This window comes from Thermobia domestica, chromosome 1 (assembly GCF_964235325.1).
Source record: "Thermobia domestica chromosome 1, izTheDome1.hap1.1, whole genome shotgun sequence".
NCBI classification, from domain to species: domain Eukaryota; kingdom Metazoa; phylum Arthropoda; class Insecta; order Zygentoma; family Lepismatidae; genus Thermobia; species Thermobia domestica.
In genome coordinates, this window is record NC_137454.1 from 107079671 (window position 1) to 107093507 (window position 13837).

The following is a 13837-nucleotide window of genomic DNA, read 5'->3' on the forward strand; positions in this document are numbered from 1 at the left end:
AAAGAATAAGGGATTTCATAAGAAATATTAATCTTTGTGTGAGAGATAATTTTCTTGCAGTAGCGTAGCCAGGAGGTGTGTTTGGGGGGGGCCCAAGTGCTGTTATAGGTACATATAGAAAATTACAAACAAAAAAATATATAAACATAAAAATATATAAAAAACTACATACATCAAAGTACTAAAGTACATTGTCGAACCACTTTGGGGGGGGCCGGCCCCTCCGGGCCCCCCTTCCCTACGCCACTGTTTTCTTGTGAGTATTTTATTTCATTTTTTGTTTCCAATTTGTATATAGACACTTTATAGTAATTATATTTGAATGTCACGTACGCATTTATTTTATTGATATTGAAAAGCATGTGCCACACCCACTAGAAATTAGGACAGAGTTACAAAGTAGTAATTTGGACTAAGTTCGAACATATTTTTTTACGTAATATTGTAAGAACAGTAAAATATCCAGGAACTGAATGTTGAGTCTAATAATTTGAACACGTCTGTATATACATTTACAAATTTTTCCTACGTTATTCCAAAATAAAAAGATAAACTAGTTAGCTTGATTCTTTACTACATAAACGAATACAGATCTAAACAACAAACCAACCAAAAAACTTGAAAAGAAATTCCAGTATTCGAAAGCTTTCAAGTATCTATGGCCAAAAGAAGATAAATCTAATCTTATGACTAATCTGAAGGTTGATGTTCCTTCAGTTCCTTCCTTATTGTCTGCACAATATCTTCTTTTTTTTTTTTTTCTTTTGGGGTTCGTATAATTTATTTAACTGAGTCATCACATATACACAAATGATAATTGATAGCGTTGCGCGTCAGAAGTTCAATAAACAATCTACTGCATACTTCTTATTAAGTGAGTACATAAAGGATTTAATAGGAAGTACTTTGATAGCGGAAGGAAGCTCCTGTCTGCAATCATTGAAGAAGAAATATAATTTCAAATAATACGGATTCAAAGAATTCGTTGTGTAGGAGAATTGAATGCTTTTTCGCTACTGTTTTCTTTTTCTTTCTTTTCATTTTTTTTCTTTCTTCTGATGATATAATCTCGTAGTTGGAAGGTAGTCCAGGATTTCCTGGCAAAAAACCTTCCCAAGGTGGCGTGTGGCAAAACATAAACTTCTGGGCGGAAGACACGATTCCCCATTTTATTATTATTGTTTCACCTGCAGAGGTGGTAACTGTTTGACTTTATGCAAACGAGGACGCGGGGTAAAGAGGAACATCGATTTCTTCGTAGCGAGTGGAATTTTCGAGGAATCGAGTCAATTTGAAACCAAAGAGGGAAAGAAATAAAAACATTAACCGTTAAAAAATAAAACAGAGAAGGGAAGGAAGAGGAAACGACTTTTGTTGCAGTTGTCTTTTTCATTTTATTGGTACCTGAATTCAAGCATCACGCAGTGTAAGTAAATACTATCATGCTTCCTTATCTCCTTGATCCAGACTACACAAGGAAAAAAAAAAATCTTTTCCACTAAGTCTGGAGACATTTAAGGGAATTCTTCCTATATATAGCTCGAACACAATGACTTGGATGTCTGAGACGTTGAAAGTACTGGATCTTGTTAGCTTCACAAAACCTGACATAACATTGAAATGAAATGAAATTTCTAATTTTACGTCCCATGATCATGCTCTTTAGACTCAAGGAGATGGATAATTAAGGAAAAGAAACTGATTATGAAATAATTGATAGAATGGAAATGTGGGAGAAAATGGGAGAACTTCGAGAAAACCCACGGACACAATGTTGTTCACTACATACTCACATACTCGGAGATCGAACCAGGAATCCTTCGTATCTAAGGTGACCGCCCTACCAGTGAGCCATTGTGATTTTAGTAAGATAACATTATATTGATATTTATTTACAAGGGTATTTCCAAAAGTTTACGACCTAACACTGAAATATCAAGCCATTGGTAATAAGCTGTTCATGGGGTATAGTGCTATCTATGGAAGTAATAGTGTATCAGTTTCAACTGTTTAGCTGCAACAGTTCGTTGGAGGCAGTCATTTGAATAAGCCACTGTGTGTTGAGCTCGCATACTGCATGGCAATATTTGAGTCCTCACGGACGTTGTTAACAAGGCTGCAGTGTAAGACTGTGGCTTGGAAGAAATTAGCACTGAAGCCTAATGAATGACTGCCTCCAAGGAACTGATGCATCTAGACGGTTCAAACTCATATACTATTTCTTCCATAGATTTTAATATATACCATGAACGGCTTATTGATCTGAGTTGAGTTGATTTTGAGTTTAATGTCCCTTTCAGCAACGAGGTTATGTATGACGGGACCTACTGATGAAGTGGAATCGGAATCACACGAGCTCCCGTTGGGAATTGAACCCGGGTCTCCCACGCAAAAGACGCGTACGCTAACGGCTTAGCCACCAAGGAGCTCATGAACGGCTTATTACCTGTACCACGATATATCAGTGTCAGGAAAATTCTGGAAATGCCCTCGTATCAGTTGATCGAGAGAAAAAATCATCTGTAGCTAATATCCTCCTTATTTGATTATGTAACGTTTGCTATGACATGTTTAAACTACAGTTTTAAGTCTATTATCGATCAAGTCATTGCGGTTGAACTATTCTATCTAAAAGATTTTCTTTAAAAAATAGATACATAGGGAAAAATTGAGAGCAGTCTTTTCACTGAATTGAGAAAACAACAAAAGTACGATATGTTCGTGCTCAGCCATTCTGTCAAAGGTTCTGTCAAAGCTAATACTACAGTGCCATGAAGCTCAAGTTTATTATTGTACTTTGTTTTCTCGCTATTTTTTTCTTTTAACGGCGGGTAAACTAGCCAGGAAAGATATCAACTATCGGAAAAAAAAAACTACAAAACACTTTATTTCCGCCAATACACTGAACTTCACGCAACTCAGTTATATAAGATTGTTTTCTACCATTCACACGTACAATTGTTGACGAAAGTTCGGACAATTCTTATTACGAGTTATATCAACAACTGATGTTCAAACCACCTGACATAAACAATTTATGTTCAATTCATGATACTCCCCTTCTTCTTAATGGAAACTACTATAAAATCTTAAATCAGTAGCATGGATATATTTAAATTCCCTGTAAGGTAATTCCATGGAAACTCCTTTTAAACTTTTCCGTCATAAATTTCCTAATGGTTCCTGCCATCTTTTCTGACTGAATTTTCGAAATATTATATTTACCTCCTAATCCCTTAGAGATAATAATATTGTATCCTAGCACAAAACCTCTGAGAAAGATTAAGTAAACTTTTAAAATTATGTGACCTGACATCAAACAAACAAAAAGGTCATTAATCTCTAACCTCTCGCTGATGCGGAACTAAGCAACACACTTGTTCACGTTACTGTCCCGAAGAGGAAACTTCTGACCTATATACACAACGAAAAGATTAATCATGGTTATTACTTTTAGACCCATTGTGTACCAGTTGGCAACACTGATCAGAAGACTACCCATACACAGGAAGTTGGGTCTCACGATCAGTACCTTTTTTCCCGGAAGAATCAACACTTCCAACAAAAATTCACTAAAACCGCCTACAATTTCGTGCACGTAAAGTGAGAAAGAGAGAAAGAACATATATACATAAACATAAATATATAATATATAGGGTAAGTGACAGCTTGCATATAAGAAGAAAACATATGTGACACAAAAAAATTGCCTTTTAAATAAGTAGGTTTATTTATAAACTGCATAAATTAACATGAATGTCCTGTCTGCCCATACTTTACGTGACAAGTGCCAGCCAAAATTACAGAAAGAGAAAAGAGAGAGAAAAAAAAAAGAAAAAATACTGCGACAATTACAGTGGTGTTATTAAATAGCGTGAAAACTAAATTGAACCTGTCTAGAAAATCTTTGCGGCTGATGTTGGAAAACTAACTAAGCCTTATCAGATTGAACTCCTACGCGTCTGTGGAAGCCTACCTTGTAAGCTATGTTTATAGTAAGGAAGTAATTCTTTATGTGAACGAAAACCAAATTACACATTCTCTTCTGGATCAAGGCTACACAAGAAAGCAGGACAAAATTTGCACGCTATTATATAACACATCGGAGACATTTTTAGCTGAAGAAGAATATCTATTAATATGTATTGACTACTTTTGCACATTTCACGAGAAGAAGCTGTGCTACAGTTTCTTGAAATCTTATTTGTAAAGTGTTCTTGTATAGTGGAATGGTCAGGATTCTAATAAGCGGTGTATATTGTCCCATGTTGAATTCTAAGTTCAGGTACAAACCTTCGATATTTCCTTCATAAATGGAAAATAAAAATGAATTTTCAGTTTAACGGCCTTTTAGGCTACAAAAGACGTAAGATTAGTGAATAAATAAACGTAGAAGATTTGGTGGAATGAAAAGTGAGGAGAAATGTATGAATTTCGAGAAAGCCAATAGATACGATGATGCTCACGCCAAATTTAATGGCTAGATACCTAATCAAAATCTCCTCATAACAGGTGATTCAACATGTTTCTATTTTATAAATGCTATAAAGTTTGTAATACTAGTGTACAACATGTAAAAAGAAAAATAAATTTTAAAATTATATATGAAATTTGAACTGCGTACACAAATTTTACCTATAACATAAATTACGGTGGTATTGGCAAGTACTACTACATGTTAAACACGTAACTTTTCTTTTTAAAGAATAATGTTTTTAAAATAGTAAATTTCGATCTCTATAAACTGTTTTTGCTATTATATTAATATTTCTATTTTATAATACTTCATGATTTGTAAAACTCAGTTGTAAAGATTTATGAAATGGACAACTGAATCGTTGGATGAAAAAAAAAAAAAAAATGAGAATATTTCAAAAATAAAATACAACATTTCGCAGTAGCAATTTCTATAAAATTAAATATTCGGTCTCATCGTTCTTTTGGTATTTTGGGAAATGAAAGAATTTAACATACACACACTACAAATATCTCATACAAACATTTTTTGTATAGTCAACGGTATTTCCGGTAAGCAACTTTTGTTTTTGTCTTCCAAAAAGAAGTATTGTCCACTCACCGATTCAAGTACTATCCCGGTACTCGTTTCTTTCAAATCTATGTTCCAACTTTTTTTTTTCCTGACTATAATCATAATGTCATCTGATAACGTCCCAATCTTTTCTAACTTTCATTTAAGCACTTTTTTCATTATACATCAGTGGCGAAGGCAATAAAAAGAAATTTTATTTTGGTTCAACGACCCACGATTATATACAGGCCAAGGGAAGCGGTGATAATGAAATGGGCAATAATGGTGGAATGAAGAAAGTGAAAGAAATGGGAGAACTCCGAGAAAATTTACGCACACGATGTTTGTCCATCACAAAGTCTATTTGGCGGGAACTGGGATCAAGTAAGGTACCCCACGCACCAGACGTGAGCGCGCTATCACTGAGCCACCGCACTCCCCTTCCAAATAAAACTTGTGCTCATCTAAAAAGCATTGCTACATTATAATTGCTTTTAGATTGCTTAAAAACGTACTTACACATATTGTTAATTACCAGAAGACTTTCGATTATATTTCTTATTTTCGTTTGGTTTCTAACCTTGTCTGCACCGATGATGTTTGAGACATGAACTCAAAACTTAATTTAATGTGAACCCACGTTAAATATATTCCCACCGGAAATGAATCCAAATCTCCCGCGTTGAAATCTAGAATTCTGTAACTACTTAGCCACGAGGAGTCCTAAATAATTATACGGATAAGTTTTCCTTTGTTTCACCTTAATCGTCTTAATATATTTCTTCTCTTCAAAGTTATTACCATGTAATTGACTCCATTTTTTTTAAAATACTCATGTTGATCGTACCATTTATATCTCCTAAAATTCTGAATCATCATTCAGAATTACCTATTCAGCTATTCCTTTTCATATAGGCTGTATAAAACATATTTTCGTAACTAAATGCATTTAGGATCACGATTTTGACAAAATTTGCACATTTCTTTCTATGAATGATATTGATTTAGGATCCTACTCAAACGAGACTAAATACTATTATAATTCACCACACACAAAGACTATTACAACATTTATATCTATATATGTATGTACTATTTCAAGTTGTATTTTTTTTTTATAGCATAACCTCGTTTGAGATCATTCTGTACCCACATGCCACCTCAAGGCCAGTCCACATTATGCTTTTGTATGTGTGTGTGTATGTTTCCTTGTTATGTGCCCTCCCAAAACAAAACGAAACACAATAATAATAATAATAATAAAATAAAAAAATCTCTGCCCGTTCCTTCCATTTTTTCCTTGATTTTTCTTTTACGTCTGTTTCAATTACCCACTTTGTTAGTTTTAGCGACGCTTCGTATCTCCCGTGTCGGCAGGTTAGCAATTAAAGAACAAGAAAAAGTTAGCAGCTCATACCTCTTCTTCACTTCACCAACGTTCAGTACTGCAACCCCACGGATACTTTCACTATATTTGGCCTTTTCACCTACTCATTCATTAATGACTGCTGTGCCCACTGTAGTGCCTACTATCAACAGTAAAGTGTTATTTGTAGGTTGAAGGAGGGGGTGGATTAGATGACAATATTACTTCCTCTTATATTTGGAGGATACTGCGTTCGATCGTGGTTCTGGGTATTTGCTGAGATTTTTCTTCGGTTTGCTTCAAGATGTCCGATAAAAATCTTCGAGACATGATAGACAATTACACTATCTTACCGAAAGTCAGTTGTCAAGCAGAAGTGTTTATGGATAAACACTGGAGAAACTTTATGTACGTAGGAAATATCTGTGAGGAAATGTGTTCGAATTTTTCTTTTATCCGTCATGTTGAGATGGTACCTTTACCATTAAGATGTATGAAGTATTGCCTTTTAACATTAGCCTAACCATAGGCTAGCTTGTTGATAGAAACCACGATAATCTCATCGTATCATCTCGTCTCACCCCGTCTCTCAGCGCACTAGGCTTAAGCAGTATTGACATTAGACTACGCATAAATCTCCCAGCGCAGCGTGTGCGGAAATCTAATTGGTCGACTATTTTGTTCTCTGGGGGCCCGTCTACGTGTTATCGATAGATGATGTTGTTATCGGTTTGACTGCAGTCTTAAACAAGTCGTCCTTAACACTAGTCGCCCTGGACTTGCCCATACCTACACTATTAATTACTTGTGCGTTCAAGCCCGCTAAGTGAACAATGCTTGAAATACAAATTCAGGTAATACTTAGACTATATCACAAGAGTACGACTGATTTCTTCTTCTCTCGGTACAGAAGATAAATGCAAAAGTTTCTGGATGTTTCAAAGCAATAAAGAAGCACACAGTTGCTAAAATTACTACTACACAAATAAAAATGTACTGTCCTTCCCAGAATACAAACTATAATACAGGGGCGGATCCAGGACCGACTTCTGGGGGGGGGGGGTTGTCATACTGCTACTTTTAAGGGCTCCAAACTTTGGGATGGGTTTTATTTATACATATATATAACATAAGAAAGTCTCCTTTTCTGGGAGGGGGAGCAATCGCCCCGATCGCCTCCCCCTGGATCCGCCCCTGCTATAATATGACCAGAGACTCCAAGGACTATCCTGGTTTGATTCAATAATATTGAAAGCACTAGGTCAACCTAAACTGTATAGTAATTGTCTTAATTATTAGGCCTACAATAGTAGAATTAGCAACTTGGATATTTCACACTTGCTTTCCGTTTTCTTAATGAACTATTAATAACAGAAAATAAATTTGACATTTTAAGGGGAAAAACTCAGTATTAAAACTTTCATTTAAAAAATAATAATTACTTGGGTGGTATCTAAAGAAATATATTCTTGTGTTTCAATATCTAAAACTTCTTAGTATTCAAAAACATGAAGAAAATGGATTACTAGTTTTAAAGAGGTTGCGTGTACAGACAAATCTACAAAGAAGCCATAATGTAATTATTTAAAAATAAATAAATAAAATAAAAATAAAACATTAAAAAAATATTGTATTCGTAGGTGGCAACAATGATTCCCTCAAACCCAATATCTTGTTTCCCACAGCCTCCCGCTTTGATCTTTGTTTTACACACGTCACAGCAATTACATACGCTATCCCCACTTCCACACACAAAAACACACACATCCACACGCAGCTTCTCTCTTCTATCCCCCCCCCCCCCTTCTGAGCGGATGAGTTAATGTCCTCGCATTGCATTGCATGGCTTTGCGTGAGGTGGAACTAATCACGCGCCGATTGCACTCCCTCAGAATAAAGACAATGAAATTAAGACATTTTCGCGACAAAACAAGACACGACTCCTTTTCACCACCTCGTTGACTTCATTGACATGTCCTGTCACCTCCAGCACTACCTGGCTACACGTTGGTAGCTCGCTAAGTACTGCAAACCTTGTCTTCATTTACAACGACATTCTCAACAAAACGCAGGCATATCAAACTCAGTATTCCAAATGGGGCAAATGTACAGTAGCGCAGGGTGAAAAAAAAGCCATTTTCATACTTAATGATGTATTTAAAAAGTAAGGAAATACATAAAATCTCACCAGATACTGTATCTTTAAAAAAAAATAATGGAAAAAAAAGAACGTAAGAAAATTCAGGAAGAGACGGGTATCTGACATCTTTCTCCAGAATGATTCTTTTCCTACACCTGATATCTTTTCCCGACAAGTAGCCTTCGGATGTCTGAAGACAATACTGCTCATACTAGCGATTTTCAGAACAGAGCTCGGAAAGAATATCTGTTAAGCTGGATCTTGTCGAGAAATTGTCCCTTATTTTATTATTATTATTATTATTATTATTATTATTATTATTATTATTATTATTATTATTATTATTATTATTATTATTATTATTATTATTATTATTATTATTTTCTTGGAGGTAAACCGAGGACAGGGGTGGATTGACCCGTCTCAGATGACCTGTGCACTCTCTCAAAAATCTATTTAGTAACGAGAATAAAATGAATAAATCAAATGAAATACTTACATTTTTTCTGGGGGGGGGGAGGAGGAGGATAATAGGTTTCAAAATGTAGTTGTTTCATAATAGGTTTTAAATTTAAATTTACGTTAGTTTAATGTCCCACGCTTATGCACCGAGGTTAAGGGACCAAGTAGAGCAATTAGGTTGTAGACTTCCATTCATTAGGCAATCAATCTGTTTCTGATTGCTGAAAACTGTAATAAAATTCGACATGCAATCTCACTGCATTACCTGGTACTTTCTTGATTCTTCCCCGCCAAGTGAACTTTATGGTTGACAAACACCCTGTGAGTGGATTTCCTCGGGGTTCTCCCGTTTCCTCCCACTTTCTTCATTCTACCATTTCGTTCATTACTCATCATCACCGTCTCCTTTAGCCTAACCGGCATAATCGTGGGACGTAAAACTCAAAGATTTCATTTGTTTTTGATTCTTAAATTGCACTGAGTCATCTCTGCTTTAATGTTTTATTTTTGTTATTCGTATGGTGACATTTGTAGTAATGCGTATCCTAGCATCAAACCGGAATTTCATGTCATACATAGTTCCAATGGAGAAATATCAATTAAATTACATGAACATTTACTTATTCCAGTTTTCAACTTCGACAGAGACACACATAGTAAGACAAAGACAGAAAGAGAGAGAGAGAGAGGAAGAGAGAAAGAGAGAGAAACTTCCAATGTAGCAAAACCAGTGTGAGCTATTAGTGGCAATTGAAACAAGCTTTTGTCAGATTATAAACGAATTATTTGCAGAAGATCACAGGTAACAAGTCAATCTGACTGTTGGTCTTTCCTTGTTTTCTCCATGCAACCAAATACTAGAATGTCCAACGGTAACACCTGCAGAACTTTTTATTCTTTAAGGACATACATATCTGTAGCAACGAAATGTACTGTTAGCTGAAGTTCCATAAATGGAAAATTAAATTTTGATTCAGGCTTAAACTCTAGCTCTGAAGGAGACATTCTTTGCTGAGCACACAAAACTAACGCAGTGACTCTGTTTTGAATTTCTATAGCTGAAGTTGTTTGGCGTTCTCAAAAAAAAAAAAAAAAAAAAAAAAAAAAAAAAAAAAAAAAAAAATCGGACCTACTGAGAAACGTTAGGGAACTCACGCGAATATACTATAATTTTTATGCATTTTGATAAGGTTATTCAAGTACATTAATTCTTAATGATTGCTTACCTATAAAAATATTCTAAACCTTACTTTGTGTATTAAACATTGGATTGAAGCAAGTTCAGTACAAATTAAACCCCGAGTTTATCGAAAGTTAAAGGAAAAACTTTTGTTTATGATGGAAATAACATTAAACAAAAATAAAAAAAAAAGAACCCATCTTAACTCAAATATGTAAGTACTTGTTTATCTTTTTTGTTCCTGGCGTTAACAATTAAAATTACTGGAATTTACCATTATATGACTCGTGGTCCACGTGTGACATTGTAAAGAGTCAAGGTCGGGTTTTTATTCAAGCTCTGAACTTCACTGCGTCTGCAATTTAATATGTTTTATAGCGCAAGTACACCCTGGTAATGCGCAATGGTGTTGTTCTTTTATTATGTGTACATATATTCGGAAGGTGGGCGAACAGTTTAGTATAGGGAACATAACAATCTTCCCATGGGTTCAAAAAACCCTCGGCATTACTGGAGTAAACATCACACAAAGTACTAGTATTGATAGGTAATCACATGCTTACTCTGCAATATTCGAAATTCCAGTATGTGAAATTACGCCACTGTTGTTTTGACATTGGAGGCGGTCATTACCCACTAAGATGTTTCACAAATTGAACCGCGTTTATGTTTATCCTTTGTGTGTATGTGTATGTTCGAAGAGTAATCTTTCTCTCTATTAGTTCCTATGTTTCAATCCGTCCTTCTAACACCTCTCTCTACCATCATTTCTCTCTGTTTCTAGCACAGCACACACCAATAGTCTTGAGAAATCTTTAGGTTGCATGAGAGTACAATTTAAACTGGTTTGGCAGAGGCCACCGATATACTCTGAAACAAAACGTAACATCAGAGGCTCTTCTTGGGGGGTAAAAACATCTTAACATTTCACTCGTATGTTCTCAGTTTAACATATTAAAATCATTTGATCATACAGTAGTTAAAAAATTAATTGATTAAACTGCTGAACCAAGATGGTAATGTTACGTTTACATTTTAGTGTCAATTACGAAAACTCCTTGATGTTACAGATCACAAACGGTTAGAGGTCTACAACGAAATTTGCAAAATTTACTACTGACTACACGTGGTTATAGTTGTAGGTCCAAGGAAACTTCGTTAGTTCTGTTTACTGCTATAAATTCTACACACAATAGCCATTGCCATCAACAAGTATCATTTGCCATCAACAGTAATATTGAGTATCGTTTGTCTCACAAAAGTCTTAAATAATTTGCTATCACACACACGTGATCTAAGTACTTGCTATCAATTTTACACACGTGATAACGTACTGCTTTGTTGGGTACGCGTATCGCATGTATTCCGACTTCTCACAGAATTTGCTAACAATCCTAACTACGACAATCGTCCTTTCTTCTTAGGAAATCTTACACAATTAGCTAACCATCTAACATTTGTGACTCAGTACAACTTTGGTGGTGGTTATTCTGTCTCTATACTTAAGTGTTCAAGAAGTCTTTGACATAAATCTTATGTATAGAGTATTGATAAAAAATTATCAACGACTGATAATAATGAAGGCATCAGAACAGATGTATTGTTAGAAATAAAAGTGAATCTGAAAAGGTAGGGAGACGGATGACGTCACACCGTCCCCCGTGCCTATATTTACCCATTGTAATTTTTTAGAAAGTGGAGGGATGTCATGGTATTCCGTTTCCTCTCACTTTTACCTCTGGTACTGTTCAGATTACGTTTCTCTAATAGCACAAGGGTGTATGAGCTCCCTCGTGGCTAAGCGGTTAGCATATGCGCCTTTGGCGTGAGAGACCCGGGTTCGATTCCCGGCGGGAGCTCATGTGGTTCAGATTCAACGTTAAACTGTAGGTCTACATCTCATATAGCTTCGCTGTTGAACGGGATGCTAAACTCAAAATCAAATCAAATCAAATAAGGGTGTATACACATGCTCTAAAGTTTATAACAATAACATAATTTACAATGAGTAAAATTTACTTTATAAGCAAAAAGATTTTTTTTTAAAAAAAAGGAAAAGAAAAGAAAAAAGAAACCATTGTTTTGTAATGTTATTATAACTATACATTATTAAGGAAATGTATAACCGTGTACATTATTAAGAAAATGTAGAAATGTGTGTCGAGGTACAAAGTTTTTGGGGGAGGTCCAGATCCAGTAGACCCCTAGCGTGGGTGCGCACTTGGCATAGTATATATCAAAATGAATGTTGGTCAAATTTTTGCGCATCTGATACGTATATTAAGGATCATGCAATTGAGGTGAATAAGGCAATTTCACCATAATACAAAAGAGTAAAGAAATAGATATTGATCACTTTTATGAAGATGCCGACCGAAATTTAAGTCGGGTGTAAAACAAGAGTAATTGTCATGTTTTATCATGAATATATTTCACGACTTTGTGAGCATCCATTCAACCTAATTACTGAAAACAGATCATCTTAAATACTATATTTGAAAAAAAAAAAAAGGCCGGATATTTTTTGTCAATTTAAAGATATAACGCCAATTACGGATAGACTCAGCCTGCATATAAATACTTGCCTTTGACAAATAAATAATTGAGTTCAAAACATAAAGCTTTTATTTAAGTCTTCGTGTTAACATGAGTATGTTTGAAAAGTGAAAAAAAAAAAAAAAAAATGAAAATGAAAAATAAAGCAGTAACAACAGCGCAAGGGGAAGACACTGTTCAATGTATGACCATGAAAAGTGGCGTTGCATCTTATTGTTGACAGAGGGCGCGCCCCTCGGGATTCCTCATTGCATGCACGCTCTCTTGTCGGTAGATGTCGTGTTACATCCAACAGCCGAGTCTGCTGAGCGCCCTCGGGCCACCAGAGATCCCCAATCACCTTCTCCTTTTGCTTTCGTTTGGATTTTCGCTATTTGCTATCCTTCTTTTTCTTTTCTTTGTTTCTTTCTACAAGATTTATTTTCCTTTCCAACAAGTGATAGCTTCTCTAATCACTTGTTCGGAACTGTGTTAGGAATTACTAGTCGATCGAATCGAATTAAAATTCAGAAACAATCCATCATATTGAGAATCCATCAACGAAAAGCAAGTATGAATAATAGTGATAGATGACAAGTCACAGTCACAAGATGATCGGAGTTCGTTTCCCGTACAGTTAGACAGTCAATCAACGCAATATCTTGATAAAAACATATTGTTACTTTAAAAAAAATTAAAGGTACTTATTATCAAGAATAGAACTATCTCCAGCAGACGACATGATACTTCACTGGTCATGTACAGGCAGGCCCGTATTTATATATCGTGCCCTTGTACTCTAAATAATGTGCCGCTCCCCGCACAAACTTGTGTTTCAAACAAGGAAACAAGCCGTGATTTTGCAAACATACTAGCTAAAGAATAACATAAGGGCATTTTAAAAATAATTGAAAACGACCAATATTAGAGTTAAATTCATAGTTTTTGCGGGCGCTGAGATGAATAGTGACAGTTGTAATCAAATTCGACTACAAGGTCATACTCCACTCCGCATGGAGGAAGCAAGATGTTAAAAGTAATCGTAAATGACAGATATTAGTGTTGAATTCATATTTTTCGAGGACGCTGAGTTTAACAGTGTCAGTTTCTATGATGTTCAAGTTC

General features: G+C 35.3%; 1 protein-coding gene across 3 annotated transcripts in view; it reads right to left on the reverse strand.

The window, feature by feature from the left end:
* Positions 1 to 13837, reverse strand: part of LOC145688058 (uncharacterized) — a 418358-nt gene that overhangs the window by 21115 nt on the left and 383406 nt on the right. The gene's annotated exons all lie outside the window — the stretch shown is intronic.